Below are 22291 nucleotides of genomic sequence, written 5' to 3'. Positions count from 1 at the left end.
GACTGAGCGCTCTACTCACGACGATATTCATCCACAGATCAATTGTCAAAAATAAACTAAAAAACTCAAAGACCTACGATCCATCGTTGATCGCAAGAGGTTGAAAATACGAAATATTCAGGCATAGGCATTTAAAGTAATTTACAAGAGAACACATTATCGTTTTTGTCGGTCAATTTAAAAGATTTCGTAATATCTGACAATATCTGGGAGACACATGTTGTTTCTGATATTATCATAATACAAAAATATAATGCATTCCATACAATTTACGATCCATATTTCAAACAAAATTCATACATGTTCCTGCGCCAAACTGTGTATAATTGGTTGTTGTGACGTCACGATCTCAGCACGCGAATAATGTTGCTATCTAACACTTGCAACCTCGCTTATCCGCCGCTCCTTCGTATATACCTTATTGGGTGCAACCGGCCAAACAGTGAAAAAGTGCCTAGCGAACATAAATATACATGTCAGGAAGCAGCAGTCCCGTTCACTAGTCTCGGCTGCACCTGAATAAGATGGTCAAATCGATTTTCCCGGCGAATCACGACGTGGCGGTGGTGATGGATGACAAGACCTGTCTCACCCTGGATGGCAACGACTGGCTGGGCACTTTGTATTTTACTTCCCCAACGAAGGAAGTAAGCACCAAAGTGAAGTTTCTTTCGCACACCAAGTCCCCCAAGAAGGTGCTGCTCTGGCTGACAATCAGCGAGAAGGTGATGTCAAAGCTGCTCTTCTTTCGCTCCGGACTGGCCGTGAACGGGGAAATTTATAGTACAAAGTGCCTGCCGGAAGCTGAGTCGTTCATGAAGAAATACCATAAGGCCAAAGACGCGGTGTTTTGGCCGAATCTGGCGTCGGCTCACTGGTCGAAGAGATCGATTGAGGAGATGGAGTGGCTGAATATCGATGTGGTACCCAAGTTGATGAACCCGCCCTATGCCCCCAAGTTGCGTCTCATCGAAGATTTTTGGGTAAGTCTGAAGCGTGAGATCTACTCCAACAGTTTTGTCGCGAAAACTGAGGAGCAATTGTTAAAGGTTTTCGTCCGCCATGGCGAATGTTCCGGTAAACTGCCAGAAGGTCACACGCAAGATCGTAGAATTTTTTTTGCGAGTATCCTAAAAGGAATTAAGGGAAATTTATGAAACTCAATTATCTGTCTTAGTTATTTTTTTACCACCATCCGAAAAAGTCCTGTTTTACTTTTTCACGTAGGGCGCAGCTATCGGCGCTTTTCCGAGACTTCCTGTAGCTGCTTCTCAGTGTACTTCGGTCTGAATATTCCGCTTTTCCGCTTACCATGTCCAGTGATGTTCTTGGCTGCAACTTCAATTTCGTCCACTTGGTGACGCTCATTTCGCTTGGTCGGTTCAGCTTTTTATTGTTGGCCATTGGCCCTCCAGCGTACAATATTGTGAATCGTGGATTTTACATGGCTATCCGTTGAAAAGTGACTCGCCAACCTCCGATTTTGGACGCTGTCCAAGAATGATTTAAAAAAAACGAAACGTCGGAAATTTAAAACAAATTTTCGATTTATTTAGTGAATAAATAAACAACGACTTCAATGGATTCAGTAAGATAAATACAAATTATTGTTTCGAATTCATAGTGTATTGATATTCGACCGTAAAAGCAAAGCAAAGCCTTAGTGTTACATTCCGATTCGGAACTTAGACCTTCTGTTTTTTTTTTTATACACAGACTTCGCAGCCGACTGTTTAGTGTACAAGACAATTGCGGGGCTAGCACTACGATCCTACTGACACTAACAGTCTCTCCCGAGCTGAGACTCGAACCTACGACGACTGGCTTGTAGGGCCAGCATCGTACCTCGAGACCATCCAAAAAATATTAAACACCCGATCTTACCACCGCACTGACAGTGTATTGTAGTGTTAACTGCAATATTGTGATTTTTTCTAGTGTTTTTTCATTGATTCTCGAATCTTTTCTGATGCGTAATGCGTAATCTTGAGCCCTTCTGGAATTTGGTCACTTCAAAGAGGAATAATTCACCCATTCCACCGAGAACATTTTTTGACGACGAAAAATCGAATTCTGATGTTGATACAGGTGAACAGTTTTGCCAATTTCTTCACACCTGTGTTTGCACCGAATTTCTGATCATGAGGTTGAACAAGCTGTTGTTAATGTTCCTGCTGATATTATTAATCTGGACACGTTCAAGATCACGCAATTGATGATTTCTGTTGCGACCAATAAGCTAAAAAAAATTTCCCAAGGACTTGATGGGATTCCAGCCGTTGTGTTCTGTTGAATCTTTCGGAAACAATCATTTCTGGGTTCAGTATTCATAAGTGGAGATAAAAGTAATTCAATCGAAGTCTTCTAGCTGGAATGAAGCGTTGTATTTCTACAGACTAGCATGGTTTTATGTCTAGATGTTACCACAAATTTGTTGGAATTTACGCATCCTTGTTTATACAACTGGAAGCAAAATGGTCGCAATTTATACGAATTTGAAAGCCGCATTTGACAGAATTGATCATCGTATACAATTGCGCAAAATTAACCTGCTTGGTGCCTCTTACAGCTTGGTTGCATGGCTTAGTTCATACCTGTGTGATTGATCACTTCAGGTGAAATGGGGATCGTGCATCTCAACTCCGTTCGTAAACTTTAGTGGTGTACCTCAAGGAACTAATTCCAGACCGTTGCTTTTAACAATATTTTTAAATGACGCTAGTATTTTGCTTGGTGATGGATGTAAACTTATATATGCGGATGACCTAAAACTATGTTTCGTCGTGCAGAGCATAGAAGATTGTCACCGTTTGCAGCAGTTACTGGATATGTTTGTAGAATGGTGTTATCGTAATAAGCTGATTGTCAGCATCCCAAAATGCTCCGTAATGACATTTCAACGAAACTCGCAGCCTATAATGTTTAACTACCACATCGATGGAGCCTTGCTTAACAGGGTTGAAAAGATGGTACTTGGGTGTGATGATGGATAAAAAAAACTCTCCTTTGCCAGTCATCGATCCGCCGTTATTGATACGGCTAATCGTCAGTTGTGGTTTATAAACAAAATAGCCAAAGATTTCTATGATCCGAAAACTCTGTATTGCGACCCATCTTAGAGAATGCTAGTTTGACTCTCACATCAACTGACCTGGAGTCTACGAATTGAAAAAGCTCAAACATGAATTGCTTTAAGAATCTTGCCCTGGCATGAACCACAGAATTTGCCACCACATGGTAACTAATGCAAGCTTATCAGTCTTGACACCCTAGCTCGACGACGGAAGATTCAGCAGGCAAGATTTGTGGCTAAGCTTCTGAACGATGTAGTTGACTGTCCCAGACTGATCATTCTTTTATATTCACGTCCCATCGCGTTCTCTAAGGACTTCTATTCTTCTCAAAACATGATTTCATCGTGCAACGTTTTGATTTAATAAGCCTATGTCTTCGATGGTACGTGCATTAACTTCTGCTGAAAGTTTGTTCCAATATTCGTTTGTATTACATTATGACGTTGACGATAATTCATTAAGACTTTATGTCAGATGAATAATGTAAACTAATAACTAACCAATAATTTTTTTTTTCGCATGTTATACGTTAACAATTCGAAAAATTTCAGTTATAAGAGTAAGTCAACCGAAATCTTCTTCAAATGTCCTTTGTATTTTGAAAATCTTTTTATTTTTCCCACAATATATTAACGTTTCTTTCTGAAATTGTCCCACTGGTGACACAAGGTCTTTAAAAAAGAATATTTATGTGGCTTAATGAATGAATGCAGTGAAAAAATGAGAAAACCGCATAGGTTAGTTTATATTGTTGAAGCCCTTGGACCAGGGCCGGATTTACGTGCTGGGGGGGGCCAGGGCAAATATTTTTGTGGGGCCCTCTTTCCTTGAAAAATTTTGAAATTTTTGACTCCACTCTGCACGTCTGGCCCAGGACTAGAGGGGCCCCTGGTGTCGAAAGGCCCGGGGCATTTGCTCCCTTTGGTTTTTGGAAAAGTTGTATTTTGAGCAATTCTTGATCTTTTTACTGATCTATTTCTCTTCAATTTGTAATTGAGCCTCCAGCACATTATTTTAAAGTTGAAAGACAGAACCAAGCTTAGGAGAATGACTGGAGAGCGACATTATACTGACGACTTTTCTCTCTTTTCATTCTAACAGTTTCATGCATGAGCTGTTCGGGAGAGCTCACATACAGCTACAGCTTGAACAAGGCAAAGAAACTGTCTTGTGTTGCGTACGACAGTTCATTCTTGCGCATGTATTTTGTTCTTTCGGATATGACAGCCTAGTTTGCTCAGTGTGACAGTCTGCTGATCGGCTGCGGCTGTCATTGACTCGCATTTTTTCGTTTCTCCTTATTCACAGGCTGGTGGCATATTGAATACAAAGCAAACCGTTTCCATTGTTGATATTATTCCATCTTCGCACCATCTCTCTTTCATTCCTTCATCGGCCTTACTGTCGTGTATCATAATCACCTGACATCCCGCTCGGATTCGTGCTGAAGGATGTCGGAAGATTATAGGCTGTCATTTACGACAGCTTGGAATAACCAACAGACATAAGGAGATGAAAACTAACAGCCCGTATGGAGTTGCATGTGTGCTGTCGTCAGTTGCTGTCGGACTGTTTACCGAACGTATGGGAAACAGAGAGAGCTGTGCAATACAATGAGAGCCGGATCAGTTAAAAATTTGCTGTCATTGTCTTGCAGTCATTTTTATGACACTGGACAGAACTTTCATTGGAAGTAGAAAAAACTGGCCGCCATCCTGGATTTTATCAGAAAAACGTATTTTGAGCATGTTCGCAACCACCGATTTTAAATTTAAAACCACCATTGTAAAGCTGAGAGAAAATGCTTTAATATTCTTTGAAAAAATAGGTGAGACTCGAGTTCACCTTGCCATTCAGATCACTTTTCGCAATCGAGCTTCGAACAATTCAACGCATGACGTGCGCCTAATATCAATGCAACCAATATACTTAGCCTGTCCAGTCAGAATTAGGTTAACTAAGCTAAGCTGTTGAACTAGATAAGCAAATACACATTTCATTTCTCAAAAAATATAAGTATGACAGCTTGAAAATCGCGATTTTTGTTCTTAACCCGTAAAGGCCCGGGACGATCCTTGTTTTTTGAAAATGCTCGTTCTCAGCACTGGAACGGCCGATTTGGGAAAACTTAGAATTTTATTCAAGGGGAATAGTTGCTCTAAGTTTTGGTAAAGGTGCCACCCCTCTGGACCTCTCCCCGTTTTTGTGAGACGCAAATATGTCTGTGTTTTTTCAAATTTTTCAAACAGATTGAGCAAACACTGGGAATTTTCATACGTATAAATTGCTCCATGTATCAAATCATGTCAGGTGGATGAAATATAGTATGTAAGAGTTAATTTTGGAGTTTCTAAATTACTTCAGTACAAAATCACAAAACTACGTATTTTCATAAATATTCAAATAAGAAAATCGGTCTTCAAATTTTAAGCTCTACATTTTTGAAGTAAGGTCTCCTGAATCAATATGCGATGAAATATTTATTTAAGCATGCAAATATTTTGAGAAAAACGAGTTTAAATTCATACTTCATACGTACTTTAGGTATTTTCACGGAAACCTGATTTTCTCAGTATCCCATAGTAGGTTTCAACTTGGATCTTCAATTTTCAAGTTCTATATTTCTAGAGTAACGTCTTCTTCATCCAAAGATGCGGAAAGATTTATTCCAGTATGCACAGATTTAGAGAAAAACGAGTTTGAATTCACTAAAGTAAGAGTTCTTATGAAAACTTGATTTTCTCCAAATCTATGTATGCTAGAAAAAAACTTTCACCATCTTTGGATTCAGGAGACGTCACTCTTAAAATATAGAGCTTGAAAATTTAAGAACTAAGTTGAAACCTACCGTGGGAGACTGGGAAAATCAGGTTTCCGTGAAAATACGTACTTTGGTGAATTTAAACTGGTTTTTCTCAAAGTGTTTGCATGCTAAAATAAGTTTTTCATCGCGTATGGATTCAGGAGATCTTACCGCAAAAATGTAGAGCTTAAAATTTGAAGAACGGTTTTGTTGTTTGATTTTTTATAAAAATACGTAGTTTTGTGAATTTGTACTGAAATTATTTGTAAACTCCAAATTTCACTCTTACATAACATATTTCATCCACCTGACATGATTTGATACATGGAGCAATTGATACGTATGAAAATTCATAGTGTTTGCTCAATCTGTTTGAAAAATTTGAAAAAAACACAGACATATTTGCGTCTCACAAAAATGGGAAGGGGTCCAGAGGGGTGGCACCTTTACCAAAACTTAGAGCAACTATTCCCCTTGAATAAAATTCTAAGTTTTCCCAAATCGGCCGTTCCAGTGCTGAGCACGAGCATTTTCAAAAAACAAGGTTCGTCCCGGGTCTTTACGGGTTAATATCATGATGTATAGAGACATGGTGTAACGGTATGTCAAATGCAGGATCGGCCATATTGGAAACAGATTTGATTGCGAGGAAGTTTGTTTATAAACAACCCCTGGAAAAAAAAATTCGCATCGTTGAATACATAATTTTTATACATTTATACTGTGAAAATAACAATGCTACTTACCCTGCTATCAATATTTTTGCTTCTTGAAAGCAACTATAAGTTAAACACTGAAAACTGGAAGGTTTCTTTTTAAAGTGAGCAAGGAAATAGAAATAAACAAGGGAAAGTTTCTTCCTGTTGTATAGTGATACTTCGTCTCCAACCTACCTAAGCAAAAAACACTACCTCACCCCTCGCCTACTTTTTGATCAAACCGTTACACCATGTTCTACTCATCATGCTTAGTATCAATTTTTTGACATCTTACAAAGCAATCTACACTCGAAAACCCCAAACGTGCCTCCTTCCACGTCCCCGAAGAGAATCAGTGTTCTGTAGAGGAAAATTTCGTGCGGACCTGTAGACTGCGGGATCTAAGCTGACTACGCAATCCACAATAAGCCCTATTCGCAGCCGTAATCCGTCTCCCTACTTCGTGACTCATATACTTATTACACCTCAGGAGTATATTAAGATATGTTTGTGGTTAGTCCAATTCTCGCAGCTTCCTTTACGAGAGTCATAAAGGCCTCTTCAACAGACCTCAGATTACACCGATGGTGTCGATGTCGTCTGCGAAGCCTAGAAGCATGTATCACGAAGTCTCGAAAATGGTGCCGCCTTTCTGTAAATTTTCTCTTTGTATAGCACCTTCGAAGGTCATGTTCAACAGCAAGTGCGAGAGCCCGTCCCCATGCTTCAGACCATGCAACGTCACGAATGCGTCCGAATATCATCCAACTGGTCGAACGCCTGATGAGAAACTAGGTCCTTTCAACCAGTTCGTAGCTAGTTTCTTTTCAGACCATACCCTTAGAATAATCTGGTGATTTTCACTATAAGCCGTCCTATTAACCATTCTTCCCAGTGGTTTTGTGGTTCTCCGACTCTCTGAAAAGTTTTTTTTTTTCGTGCAAGGTTGGCGTATCCACAACTAGTCGATATTTCCCATTGCCTCTCTGGTTTCTCTCGACGACTTTCTTATATCCCTCACGGTTCAACTTCGAAGTGTTATTTCTAACGCCTGTTCTCCTGCGAATCTTCAGTCCCGTTAATCGCTCTGTAGAAGCTCCTTGTCTCGTGCCTGGTAAAGGAATTCTCTGCATCCATTTTTCACGGCAGTGAAGCTTCTTTTCGGCAGCTCTGGCCCCGTGTTTCTCCCACTCGATTTGTTACTACTGAGGTGTTAGCGTAGATTCTCAGGGTTCCTTTCTCCTGTCACTTTTAGACCCAAAAGCAAAAAACACTACCTCACCCCTCGCCTACTTTTTGATCAAATCGTTACACCATGTTCTACTCATCATGCTTAGTATCAATTTTTTGACATCTTACAAGGCAATCTACACTCGAAAACCCCAAACGTGCCTCCTTCCACGTCCCCGAAGAGAATCAGTGTTCTGTAGAGGAAAATTTCGTGCGGACCTGTAGACTGCGGGATCTAAGCTGACTACGCAATCCACAATAAGCCCTAATCGCAGCCGTAATCCGTCTCCCTACTTCGTGACTCATATACTTTTTACACCTCAGGAGTATATTAAGATATGTTTGTGGTTAGTCCAATTCTCGCAGCTTCCTTTACGAGAGTCATAAAGGCCTCTTCAACAGACCTCAGATTACACCGATGGTGTCGATGTCGTCTGCGAAGCCTAGAAGCATGTATCACGAAGTCTCGAAAATGGTGCCGCCTTTCTGTAAATTTTCTCTTTGTATAGCACCTTCGAAGGTCATGTTCAACAGCAAGTGCGAGAGCCCGTCCCCATGCTTCAGACCATGCAACGTCACGAATGCGTCCGAATATCATCCAACTGGTCGAACGCCTGATGAGAAACTAGGTCCTTTCAACCAGTTCGTAGCTAGTTTCTTTTCAGACCATACCCTTAGAATAATCTGGTGATTTTCACTATAAGCCGTCCTATTAACCATTCTTCCCAGTGGTTTTGTGGTTCTCCGACTCTCTGAAAAGTTTTTTTTTTCGTGCAAGGTTGGCGTATCCACAACTAGTCGATATTTCCCATTGCCTCTCTGGTTTCTCTCGACGACTTTCTTATATCCCTCACGGTTCAACTTCGAAGTGTTATTTCTAACGCCTGTTCTCCTGCGAATCTTCAGTCCCGTTAATCGCTCTGTAGAAGCTCCTTGTCTCGTGCCTGGTAAAGGAATTCTCTGCCTCCATTTTTCACGGCAGTGAAGCTTCTTTTCGGCAGCTCTGGCCCCGTGTTTCTCCCACTCGATTTGTTACTACTGAGGTGTTAGCGTAGATTCTCAGGGTTCCTTTCTCCTGTCACTTTTAGACCCAAAAGCAAAAAACACTACCTCACCCCTCGCCTACTTTTTGATCAAACCGTTACACCATGTTCTACTCATCATGCTTAGTATCAATTTTTTGACATCTTACAAGGCAATCTACACTCGAAAACCCCAAACGTGCCTCCTTCCACGTCCCCGAAGAGAATCAGTGTTCTGTAGAGGAAAATTTCGTGCGGACCTGTAGACTGCGGGATCTAAGCTGACTACGCAATCCACAATAAGCCCTAATCGCAGCCGTAATCCGTCTCCCTACTTCGTGACTCATATACTTTTTACACCTCAGGAGTATATTAAGATATGTTTGTGGTTAGTCCAATTCTCGCAGCTTCCTTTACGAGAGTCATAAAGGCCTCTTCAACAGACCTCAGATTACACCGATGGTGTCGATGTCGTCTGCGAAGCCTAGAAGCATGTATCACGAAGTCTCGAAAATGGTGCCGCCTTTCTGTAAATTTTCTCTTTGTATAGCACCTTCGAAGGTCATGTTCAACAGCAAGTGCGAGAGCCCGTCCCCATGCTTCAGACCATGCAACGTCACGAATGCGTCCGAATATCATCCAACTGGTCGAACGCCTGATGAGAAACTAGGTCCTTTCAACCAGTTCGTAGCTAGTTTCTTTTCAGACCATACCCTTAGAATAATCTGGTGATTTTCACTATAAGCCGTCCTATTAACCATTCTTCCCAGTGGTTTTGTGGTTCTCCGACTCTCTGAAAAGTTTTTTTTTTTCGTGCAAGGTTGGCGTATCCACAACTAGTCGATATTTCCCATTGCCTCTCTGGTTTCTCTCGACGACTTTCTTATATCCCTCACGGTTCAACTTCGAAGTGTTATTTCTAACGCCTGTTCTCCTGCGAATCTTCAGTCCCGTTAATCGCTCTGTAGAAGCTCCTTGTCTCGTGCCTGGTAAAGGAATTCTCTGCCTCCATTTTTCACGGCAGTGAAGCTTCTTTTCGGCAGCTCTGGCCCCGTGTTTCTCCCACTCGATTTGTTACTACTGAGGTGTTAGCGTAGATTCTCAGGGTTCCTTTCTCCTGTCACTTTTAGACCCTCAGTATCTAGTGGTGGGCTCCCACCGGATGCTTATCACTTCTCGCACTGTTTCACTGACCGCGTCGTGGGTGTGCTTCCACTGCACGTTCTGGTCCACTCCTACTGGTTCATCGATCCGTTCATCAACTCGACGACTATCTCTATGCCTTGATGTGAGCACTTCTCATACATTTTTTCAAGGAGCTCGTAGAACGTGCGTTTACGTCGTCCGTTTTAATTTTGCCGGTGCGTACACGTCTATAAGGCTGTATTTTAAAAATCTGCCCTTGATCCCCAATACGCATAAACGGTCATTATTAGGCTTTCACCTAATAACTCGCTTCATTTGGCACCACAACACCGACGCCACGTCCCGCTCTGTCACCGCCACTAGAGTAGATGTGGTACTTGAAAGAAGTGCCCCAAATCGGCTCAATCTGGATTGTACGTAGCAATTCGAGTTCGGTACGCTACCTTACAAGGGATGCGACACCTGATCTCGCGACGGAACAGCCATTATATATATAGCAGGCGAAGCAATGCATTTGATAATTCAGCCACCCGGTCCAGGTCAGACGCTGTTGTACACCGCCCCTAACATGGGGGGACAGCCACGTACGACCGCCCTCTCCAGTCAGCATACAACCTAAGTTTCCACCGGGGGTTGGTTACTCTATCTTCACTACGGTTACTTGTATCCCGGTCGGCACCTCTTGAAGGCTGAACAGAGGTAGATTGCCACAATAGGGTCTCAAATGACACGTGTCCAGCTATTTACCTGCCCGCGGTCGGGTATGCCACTCGAAATTCACGTTTTCCGGTTTTTGGCCAAAACTCCTCGTGTATGTCTTCACATTTGCCTTCCGCAGCTCTCTGGCCAAGCCGCCCGCGCATACCGTCTCGATCAAAGTTTTAACATTCAAAGAGCCAAGTTTCCCATCGTTAAACTTTTTCTTTTGTCCAAGTCTATACCAATTGATCCGATTCGCATTATTCTCTGGATTGTTCGTATTATATTTGTTTTAACATGCTGCTTCAGGGTCGAGATGCCTAGTCTTACAACGAAGATGCCATCTTGGGTGCAGTTGACGAAACATCGCTGCGGATCAGTCGCTGTTTGAGTCACACATAACATAAGGGGACGCTCAGACAAGCTGCCATCCAAGCAGAACAGCTCCTCCTTCACTCGTCTTCCCTTGGTTGCTCGTATCCCTGTCGGTAACTCGGGAAGATAGGGGAAGGAGTTGCTGTAAAATATGCTCTGAACCACACTGGACCCTATTCTATACCAAATAGTACGGGTTACACTACTGGTATTGCCCAGCCGTTTACTAACCATTGAAGTGCATATACCACAATAATATACGACAAGCATTTCCTGATAAATGATACAACGTTATCATTAGGAATGTGCACCCACATGCACGACGGCATAATAGAATATGTTTTCTTTCAACTTATTTCAATAACTGTAGATGAGTACTGGATGAAATCAGTACATCACAAAATCCTTTTGTCTCGTTCCAGTTAACGAACAACAACGAGCGAAAAAAAAAACGAAATAAATATACAGATAAAAGAACTACACCCAAGAAGCAAATCTGCTTTTATTAAAGTTTTATAGCGCTATGTTGGCTGTATTAAGTGCTATAAAACTTTGATTAAAACAAATTTTGTCAGTAGGGCAGTTACAATTTTAGCAATGGAATTTGAATACTCAGGATCAATTTTCAGTAATTTTTCATCTTTAAATTTATGAGAAAGATTACTATTATGTAGGAATTAATTAGCCGAGATTTTACTACAACCTCATGAATTTTTTTTTCACCGAAAATATGTAGAAAAATATTATACGGTGTCTTTTTTCATTCGGCATCAATTCATTGGAACAACTATTCTTACCCGCATAAGTCGATTTTGCCCGCTTGACATTTTCTTATTGTTTCTATTGTAGCTAACTCCACAAAAAAACCGAAATCAATAAATCAACTTAAAATTCTCTCCTCGTTCTACCAGAGTTATGGGTTTATATGTAAGAATTTGAATACCTACCAAGGGAAACCCAAACGCTCGTTTCGGGGTGTTTTTTATTTTATGTTTTGTTTTGCTAAACCGACCACCTTCTGTGTCAAATTCCTCAACAGCTATAAACAAAAAAAAACGAACTTATCCGTGAAATCAACCGTTTCAACGCCAAAAGCTACACAACCATAAACGTTGCGCACTCTTTCGTTCGCAGAATGAACGGCGCGCTTCCCGGTGCGATGAGACCAGGCCGGCTGCTTCCAAACATTCGTCACGCGACACGCGTGAAAAGAATTAAGTAATTTAATTTATTACCCCGTGATGGTCTGTTATAACCTAGAGACGTTCAGTTTTCCACCTCACGAACACTGTTTATTGCTTTTGGGCTCTCGATGGCGATAGTTTATAGTAACTATATACCTATCATATCAGCAGCTGGTTTTTGGTTCCCGGCATGTAAAGACAACCCGGAAGCACGCGCTTAAAATAAAGTGAACACACATCCTACGCGGGTGTAATAAAGGGCAAAAGATGGGAAAGAGAATTGAGGTTTAAACACATCGGACTAGACGTGCAGTGGGTAACGATGATGATGTTAGCCGGACCGGTTATAAATTTTATCAGCGATCAACTCCACCCGATGGATGAACCATCCACAAAACTAATTACTGCCGTGCGGACTGACCGGTGTGCGTAGATTCTCTTCCGAACGTCTGTCCGGATTCGATGGCCGGTTTCGTTTATCGGTTGTAATTTGAAAATTGGATGCTTGTTGCCAGGACTGCCGGAATGTTAAAAGGGTAATCAACTTCCATCTAATGATGGAGCTAATGATCGGGTTCGTTTAGTTGTTTGTCTGCCTGAGATTCTGGCGATTTAAAACACTGTGAAAACCGTCAGCTAGTAAAACTTTATGTTTATTAGTCCCGCTATTGGCGCCGTTTTCAATTAATAACGTGAGGCTCACTCATTATGCAGAAAGGTTGCCCCCCTCAGCAGTGCGAAACATCTGTAATTTGTATAGTATGAAAAAATAAAATTTGGTTAAACTTGAGTTTAAATTATCAGAATTCACAGCATGAATGACACAAATCAACTGCTCCCTGAAGACATTTCGGTTACCGTGCAGATTCCGAGCGGCGCGGCGGTCGGCCGGCACAAAACACAGGTCGCAAGCCACATCCCACTCATTAAAACATTCTTGCGTTTGATGGTGGAATATAAACTGCCCCGTTCGAGAATGTTGCTTTCGCACGGAAACCGGTTCTCAGCGACCTTCAGCGAGGATTTGCATCTCCACAGCCAGTTCATAAAACTACCAGCTGATGGGGATGATAGTGCCGTTACTGAAGTGCGGACAAAATTTCCGTTGCGCCACGAAACCTCCTTTTGTTTCCCTTTATTTTAAGCTTGCTTTTGGGGCTCTAAGTTGCAAAACTTGTCGATCCCACGGTGTGACTCAATGTCGAGTGTTTTAGCTACAGGTTCTTTCACCTTACTGGTTTTGGGGTCTTTTTGAAAGAAAAAAAGCCGCACTAAAGGTCGGTAAATTTTTTTCTTTGCAGAGCAAAAACCGATACCGACAATGGCAGTAATAATTAAACGATTGCAATTAAGTACCGATAATTTTTTCTCTTGTCGGCCAACCCAAGGTGGATCAATATCACTTTTATCATGGTTCTCACGGTTGTGGCTCGTCGTAAATTTCACTCAGCAGGTTTTCGATCAAGTTCACTTTTCACGTTTTTTTTAATAAAATACAACGTTAATCATACTACCACCAACTGGTGTATAAAGTTTTTTGCTGATGAGCGCATGATAAACAAGAGAAGTTTATTCTGCAAGCCTTGAACTGTCATCGTTTTCAGATTAGTTTGAATAAATAAGTATATTTTCAGCATTACCTGTACAGGGGAATCAGGAAAATGAAAAAGAGTCAACAATACTGAAAATTGATTACAACTAATCTGTAAACTCAAGCAAACTACGCAAATTGAAACAGAACAAGTTAAGCAGGCACAGTACAGTAAAGTCTTTTTTTACACGGTTTTATTTTACACGATTCTTTTTTACGACGATTTTCCACATAACGCGATTTTTTTGGGTCGTTTTTCTTAAATAATGCGATTTATTTTTACACGGTTTTTTTGCACGATTTTTTTTGCACGGTACGTAGAATCGTATTAAAAAGAACTTTACTGTAAATAAAAATGAAATTCAAGTGTAACAAGTCGAAAACATCAAATACTAAGATAACATAAACAGTGAAATTTAAGAAACAAAAGAATCGACAAATTGATTTGTTGAACAGCTAACTTTTCACTTGTTGTCATTGGATGGCGCTAGAAGTAAGTACACTAAGGTCGCATTTTACGCGGGTTTCACGCGGCTTTTTTTACGCGGATTCCGGAATTAACGCGGTTCTTTTTACGCGGCATGTATCCCCCGCGTAAAAAGCGACTTTAGTGTACTGATCGATTTTGACATATTGGCCGTAGTTCTATTATGGCGTCATATACTTTGAGTTGTGTGAAAATGTCTGCATTAGTCCCAAATGCGGTAAGTGTCACTTTCCTCTATTTATTTAAAGAAAACGGTGGCTGAAGCGTATTGAGAGTTAAAAAAAGTCTACGGAATAACCCGCCCTGATTGGTTCTATCGCTTTCAAGACATGAGAAAATACAAAAACAGCGTGCATCGATATTAATAGTTACCCGCAAAGATGTTTCAAGCGATTGCATGCTTCAGGAATGACTAAGAAACAAAGAAAATTGTTTTTTTTTATAATTTGAAGTCAACCCAAGTGAAAAAATTGATTATATCAAAGTTTGATGGCGCTGGTTTGGTTGTATTATGCACTATAAAACTCTGATAAAACTAATATTGTTATTCGGGAAGGGACGTTGAGCGTCGTTTTTTCCCCTGCCAACAACTGCTCCGGCGGTAAAAAAGGAAAGGTTTTCTTCATCGCATTGATAAAAAAGGTCATAAAAAAGGATTCATTACAACAGCCCAAAAAAAAAAGAAAGTCATGGAAACTGCCCGAATATTCACGCTGTGAAGATTATGGTGTGTATTTGGTGGGACAAGGTAGGTATTTTTGTAATGAGCTGTTAGAACCGAACGAAACCATTATTGGGACTTGGTATTGACTTCATTTGATGCAATCAAGCTGAACAGCTCGCAGAAAACGGCCGCAATTTGAACAGAAGCACGAACAAGTGATTCTACTGCATGACAACGTTAGACCTCATACTGTCAAAGTCGGTAAAACCTACATTGAAACTCTCAAATGGTGAGTCCTACCTTACCAGCTATGTTCCTTAGATTCTTTACCGTCCGATTAGTCCTTGGTCTGTTCGATGTCACATGGGTTTATCAGTTTTATTTGCTCATATAAAGACATCGAAAAATTGCTTCGTGGATAGCCTCAAAAGACTTTTATGACTAAAACACTTTTATTGTAACGGCATTTGAGGTCACCCAACAAGATGGGACAAAGTTGTAGCTAGCAATGGGCAACAATTTGATTGATTTAAAGGTAACTATTTTTTAAATTAAGTTGCATTTTTATTTACAAAAACAAATAACGAGAACTTAGTTGCGCACCTAATAAATCCTGAAAACAAAAACACAAAACCCCAGTGTACTGACAAAAAAAAGATGAAAAAACAATAGCATAACCAGGCACAATTAAAAAACTGTCAAAGTCGAAATATAAAACAAACTAAAAACTTGAAAACAGTGATACAGTAGTATCCTAAAAAAATAAATAAAAAAAAACTCAGAAACAAAAATTAAGAAATTAAGAATAAATAGTAAAAGGACAGTTAGGGAAGTAAACAGAAAGCATAGGAATCAGGAGCAATTGAGGATATATAATACTGATTGAGGGTAAGAAGATTTGAAAATCAAAGTTTTTTTTTAAATTGAGAAACCTGACAAAATCAACAAAAAATAATTTAATAAAATAAAAACACGAGGAGTTGACAAAGAAAAACACATATCACATGAAATATATGAAAAATGAAACAAAACAAACCAAGCGTACAGTGATCAGAGATCACAACAAACTCAGAAAACTTTGAATTTACAATACCTGACCCAAGCTAAATACAATTTGATTGGATAACTCAAGACAAAAGATAAACAATTAGATATAAGCTTAGTGCACATAAACTGAATATGTAAGAAAAATAAAATTATAATGACTGTACAAAAAATAGAAACTGGAAAACTGGAATAACCTCAAAAAATGAATCATAGACAGAAGGAAAATAAAATTAAGAAATCAAACAAATTCGTGTAATGTAAATAATAAAAAATATAAATTCAAAGCTAAAAGTTGAAAATAAGAATAATACGAAATCCGCAAGAAACAGAAGTGTCGAAAAATAATCCAATAAATATACAAATACCAAAATGAACTTAACTAATATGCGGAAAACATGAAGCACTAATCAGAAACCTAAAAAAAAACTAGGAAATAATAAATCAAATAAAGAATAAATGAAACAACATATACTGAAAACTTTGAGAAATCATGAAACAGAAACAAATGAGGAATTGAAAAAAAAAACGGAAATAATAAAACATTAAGAAAGAGTAATACTCATAAATCAAAGAAAACAAAGACAGTACTCTAGCGAAAAGTAATCTAAAATCTTAGAAAATTAACAAAATTACTAAGAAAAGCTGAATACAAAAAGTGAAACAACTGACTAAATAAAATACACACGAAACTAAGCATACAAACAAAAACTCTAAGTTTCATTTGTCACAGATTTTGCCTGCAACAGAGAAAGCCAAAGACACAAATTTATCTTACTGAGAAATCCAAAACAAAAATAACAGGAAACATAAAAATCACATACAAGAAAAGCAAGAAATCATTGAACAGGAGAAACGAACTTACCACTGAACTAAGACAAATTAGAGAGCTAAGTGAACAGAAATTAGTGGAAACCTGCAAAATTAGCAAAATGAAAACTATAAAACTTAACAAAAAAATAGTTTGTGAAACATAAAACAATTAGCAACTAACAACACAGAAACAAATAAAACGGAGAACACGTATATAAAATAAAACTTTAAAAACAGTAAGTGAAAAATATATGAAAAATCTAAATAAATCGAAATCAGGAGAAAAAATTCGAAGAACAAGAATTACAGGATCAGATAAATTTCCAGATGCAGCAAAAAAAGAAGACAGAAAACTCATTGAAAGAGAAAAAAGCAAACTTGAAAAACTTCAACAAGTACACACTAACAAGAAAACTAAAACAAATAAAATAAAACAAAACTGAATTAAAAATTGTTGTAAATTATAAAACTCAGAAACAAAAACAGAAAAACTAAAAAGGAATAGATAATAAAAAAACTGAAAAAATATATAATCGTATACAAAAGAAGAATTAAATCTAAACCAAGCAAAGTCGTGTGATAAAGACTCAGAAACTCAAAAAATTATATCTAATAATTATCTTGTAGATAAATCGTCTTTCTCAAAATTTTGCTGGGACCATCACCATCATATGAAATTAACAACTCAAAAACCAGGAAACAAAGGCAATACATTTGATGAAAACCATAACTTTTGTCTATTGAAAAAATGAAAATGAAAAACATAAGGCTTAGGAAATTATTGAAATAAAAATCATAGCGAAAATGACAGAACATCAGAAATTTAGGAAACAAAAAACAGCCAAAAAAACAAAAACTTTTAAACACAAATAATTAAGTAACCAAAAAGTTGCAAAAAGCTTAACAATAGTATAATAAAAACTGATAAAACAGAAACAGAGAAAGTCAGAGAGCATATACAAAAAAAAATCAAAAACAGCAGTTAAAAAACTATAAAAATTTAGGAATAAGAATTTTACGCAATCGGCAGGAAACTTAAAAGTCAACGAGTCTGAAAATTCACATACCTTATATGCGTAGAAAACAGAGAATTATTCGAAAACTTGAGGAGGGAAAAAACTGAAACTACAAGAAAACTAAGAGCACTGAAAAAAAAATTATCAATCATAAACAAAAACAAACACAAAGGGAATAGAAATCATAGGAAAGCAGGAAAACGAAAAAATACTTATAAACCAGAAAACAGAGATAATACATACAGAAAAAAAATGAGCAATCTTATAAAACTGAAAACGATACTAAGAAAATAGAAAATTAGTGAATACTGGGGAATTTGAATTTCACTGGAAAATCTGATATAACAACAGAGCAACTGGATTAACAGAAAACTCACGAAACTGAGAAGACTTTAACTCTAAAAAGTGAATGAAGAATCAAACTAAAACTTCAATTAAAATCAACAAAAACTGCGATTTTTAGAATATAAACAAGCTATAAATATCTGTTGAACAAAGATAAAAAAATTAAGTAAAATCACATTAAACTGGGCAAATTGAGAATAATATATGAATGCGAGAAAAATTCTAATTAAAAATAGAGCAGATTTAGCCTACAACAGAGAAACCAAAAACCCAAATTTATCAACTGAGAAATGCGGAGGAAAAATCAAACATAAAACACAAACATAAACATCTCAAATAACAATAAAAGAAAAACCGAGAATTCCAGAAAATACAATGCTGGGATTACAGAATACCTACTTAAAAAGCTATGAGAACAGAAATTTAGGCAAAGTTCCTAAAATATATCAAAAAATGAATAACAAAAAACAGAAGCAAGAAAACTTCAAAACCAGCAAAATTGAATAATGTATGAACTAAAAATCAAGAAAAAATGAAATTAGCTTGTAAACTAAGCAACAACAAGTAACTCACAAAATTAGTGACACAGAAACAGAAAAATTAAGTAACATATACAAAACGTAAAACTTTGAAAACCTTAGCTGAAAAACTTTTAAAATAATAAAACGAAATCAGTAAAAAATTGAAGAAAACATGAACACACTAAAAAGCTTGATTTACAAAAAACTGGAACAAATAAAACAGAAAGGTGAATCGAAACTGAGAGAAAAAATATCTGAAAACTATAACAAGTCTTGAAACAGAAATAAAAAAAAATAAAAAGAAATTGAGAGAGTAAAATAATACTCACGATACCACAAATCAAGAAAACGGATGCATCACAACACATAGATTAGAGATTCAGAAAACTGAGAAAATAACTATGAAAACTGCCTAAAAATATAAGATTAGATTAAACTTGACAAACATAATAACAGCTTGCCAAAAAACCTGATAAAACAAAAATGCGAAATATTTATGAAAAAACATTAAAATGAGCAAAACTCAAATCAGCATTAACAAGAAACCCAGAACATAAGATATTTTTGGAATTTGGATAAACTTAAAACAAGACATGTCGATTGAAAAGCAATTACTGAAAACTATGAAACTGTGAGACTATGACGAAACGAGGAAAACTAGAAGCTCAGAAACTGTATGAATTGGAAACACAGAAAAACAGAAAGAAAACAAAAAAAAATCACGCTAATTACTTAAAATACATAGAGCAGTCCCCAGCTGGTCTTGAGGTACGATGCCTCCCCAGCTGGTCTTGAGGTACGATGCTGGCCTAAGAAGCCAGTCGTCGTAGTCTTGACTCGACACTGTTGGTGTCAGTAGGATCGTAGCGCTAGCCCCGCAATTGTCCTGTACACTTAACGGTTGGCTGCGAAGTCTGTGTATAGTAAACAGAAGGTCAAGTTCCGAATCGGAATGTAGCACCAAGGCTTTGCTTTTTTTACATAGAGCAGTAACAGCATATTATGAAAGAAGATATAGTCATCTAACTGAGAAATCTGGAAAAATATATGTACAGAAAAATTGAGAAAAAGAAAAACAGAAGAATTGAGATTGAGATAACAAAAAACATAGAAAATTGAAAGTACAGGGCTTTTTCGATTTTATCACGGTCAAAAAAAATTCCACCGTAAATTTGTCGAAGCCGTAAACTTATCGAAATGATAAAAATGGATTTTTTGTGTCGGGTTGAATTGGAATTTATGATATTTTGATTAAAATCATGCACTTTCATAGTTCAAGGAAATATAAAGGGTGACAAAAAAGTCCGGTCACACAGGGAAATCTCAATATTTCAAAGAATAAGAATAAAATCTGAATCTGGCTTTCATAGCTTTATTCAATAACTCATAAAGATACTTCATAGACGATATCTTGGAATTACACCACCTTTCTCTGATCTAACAAGCTTCAGACGTCTCGAAAAGTCGTCGCAAGCGGCGCGCACTTGCTCCATCTCGTCCCAGATTTTCGTGATAACTCGCATGAATTGCTCCAAATTTGTTATTTCATAGTCGTTCAGCTTCGACATCATGTATCCCCACACGAAAGACGGAGACGACGGAGGCCACTCATTCTTCGAAATGAAATCGGTCAAGTTATCCTCACACCACGCCTGAACAACCTTTGCGGTATGGGATGGGGCGTCATTTTGCTGGAAGCAGTAGTAATCGTCTTCAAACAATAGTTCAGCTTGAGGCAGAACATTTTTATTTAAAACCGTGTCCAGGTAGTACGCTGCGTTGATTTTGATCCCTTTATCGATAAAAATAAGAGGCAGTTTACCTCTCTTGCAAATGGCTCCCCAAACCATCACTGACGTCTTATTTTGGAACCGGGAAACGTTCAGCTTGTCCGCAGGAGCTTGCTGGAGGCTTACACTCCAAACTCGATCATTTTGGCGATTGACTGTTAGCTCCAAAACGAACAGCTTCTTGTCCGAGAAAATAATCTCGTCATCTGCGCGCCAACCGAGCAACTCCCGCGACCGTTGGTACCTCTTCATTTTAAGGTTCCTGGCCAGCTTCCGTGCAGATTGGGCGGAATTCCGGCGAATCCGGTCTCGTATAATCTTTTTCAGCCTTGGAGTTCTCACAGACCTTGGTCGTCCAGATCGTTTCTTGTCTTCGGTGCCTCCGGTCTCTAGGTACCGATTGATGGTCCGGTACACGAATTTCCGGTTGATTCCAACGGTTTTAGGTGTTTGAATATGTGTCCGGGTTTGTACCCTTTCACATATTCAGCGATAACAGCTGCTCTTAACTCTGCCATGGCTCACAACTCAATGTAAACAAACTGCACAGAAACGAAACTCTGCCACTTTGGGCAGCAAAGTTAACCCTTTCATTTGACATATAGATGGCATCAGAGAGATGCAACGTGTAGGTTACAGGCGACCCCAAAAAAGTGTGACCGGACTTTTTTGTCACCGTGTAACTTCAAGCTACAAACGAATGAACAAAAAAAATAGTTCTTAATATTCATCTCCATTGCATTTTCGCGAACTTTGTGATTTGTACTGTCCATTCTCAAGCATAGTGAGGAGAGTCTAAGGCTTGTTTATTTTTGCTTGTCATTTCTGCTTCAAAGTCGGTGAAACACGTATTCTACGGTCCATTTTTCACAAAATCATGACACAAACAAATTGTAACTGATATGGAACTTGGTTGCCCTATCCAGAAAATTGATCAAACGAATTGAGTGCATAAAACTATACACATGCAAGAACACCAGGCACAAGTGAAAATTATGTTTCTAATACACTTTCTACAACTGGAAGTACATTATTAGTGATAAAATCGAAAAAGCACTGTGTAAAGATTCAGCCATAATAGCAAAAATTAAAATAAAAAACACATAAAACAGAAGGCAAAAAAACTGTGTAACCAGTGATGTTGAATAATTGAGAAAGCAGAAAACTGGGAGCAAACAATAAAAATCATAACGTCCAAAGAAAGCAAGAAACCGGTTGATCAAAAACAGATAAACTGAGAAAACAAAACTAGAAAACTGAAATAAAGAGATAAAATACGAAAACTTAAAAAAAAGAGTTTTGTTTGTTGTCGTAAGAAAAAATAAGTAAACCCGAAATAAACCCGAAATAACAGGAGGGTTGTGTGCAAAGCCACGACCGCAAGGTTGAAGTAGAATACTTTTACAAGGCTGCTTGCGTATCAGACATTTTTTCTAGTAAATAAACGTTGACTAATCGAATTTTGCGCTTCAACAAGGATTGATCATTTTCAATAATATAGTAAGTTGCTTGTCATGGTTGGGGTTTGATAATTTTTAAATTTTGAGACGAAATTTTTTCGGATGTCGTGCTCATGACTAAAGGAAAAGATAATTTAGTACGTTTTGAGACACGGAGATGAAGTAAAATTTATAACTTTTACAAATCTAAAAATGTGAATTAACTCATTAGAAAATATTAACTCTTCAATAAAGTTTTTATTTCATCCTGAAAAGGACAATTTGTTGTTCATTTTAGTATCGGATAAGATGCCGATAACATCTTTGCGTTATCACTGACAGGGCGAATA

General features: G+C 38.2%; 1 protein-coding gene across 2 annotated transcripts in view; it reads left to right on the top strand.

The window, feature by feature from the left end:
- The window catches only part of LOC129724269 (CD151 antigen-like), a 191963-nt gene that overhangs the window by 125253 nt on the left and 44419 nt on the right, over nt 1-22291 (top strand). The window lies entirely within an intron of this gene.

Source organism: Wyeomyia smithii, chromosome 2, assembly GCF_029784165.1.
Source record: "Wyeomyia smithii strain HCP4-BCI-WySm-NY-G18 chromosome 2, ASM2978416v1, whole genome shotgun sequence".
Lineage (NCBI taxonomy): Eukaryota > Metazoa > Arthropoda > Insecta > Diptera > Culicidae > Wyeomyia > Wyeomyia smithii.
Note: the sequence above shows the minus strand (reverse complement) of the source record. Positions and strands in the feature narration are given on the sequence as shown.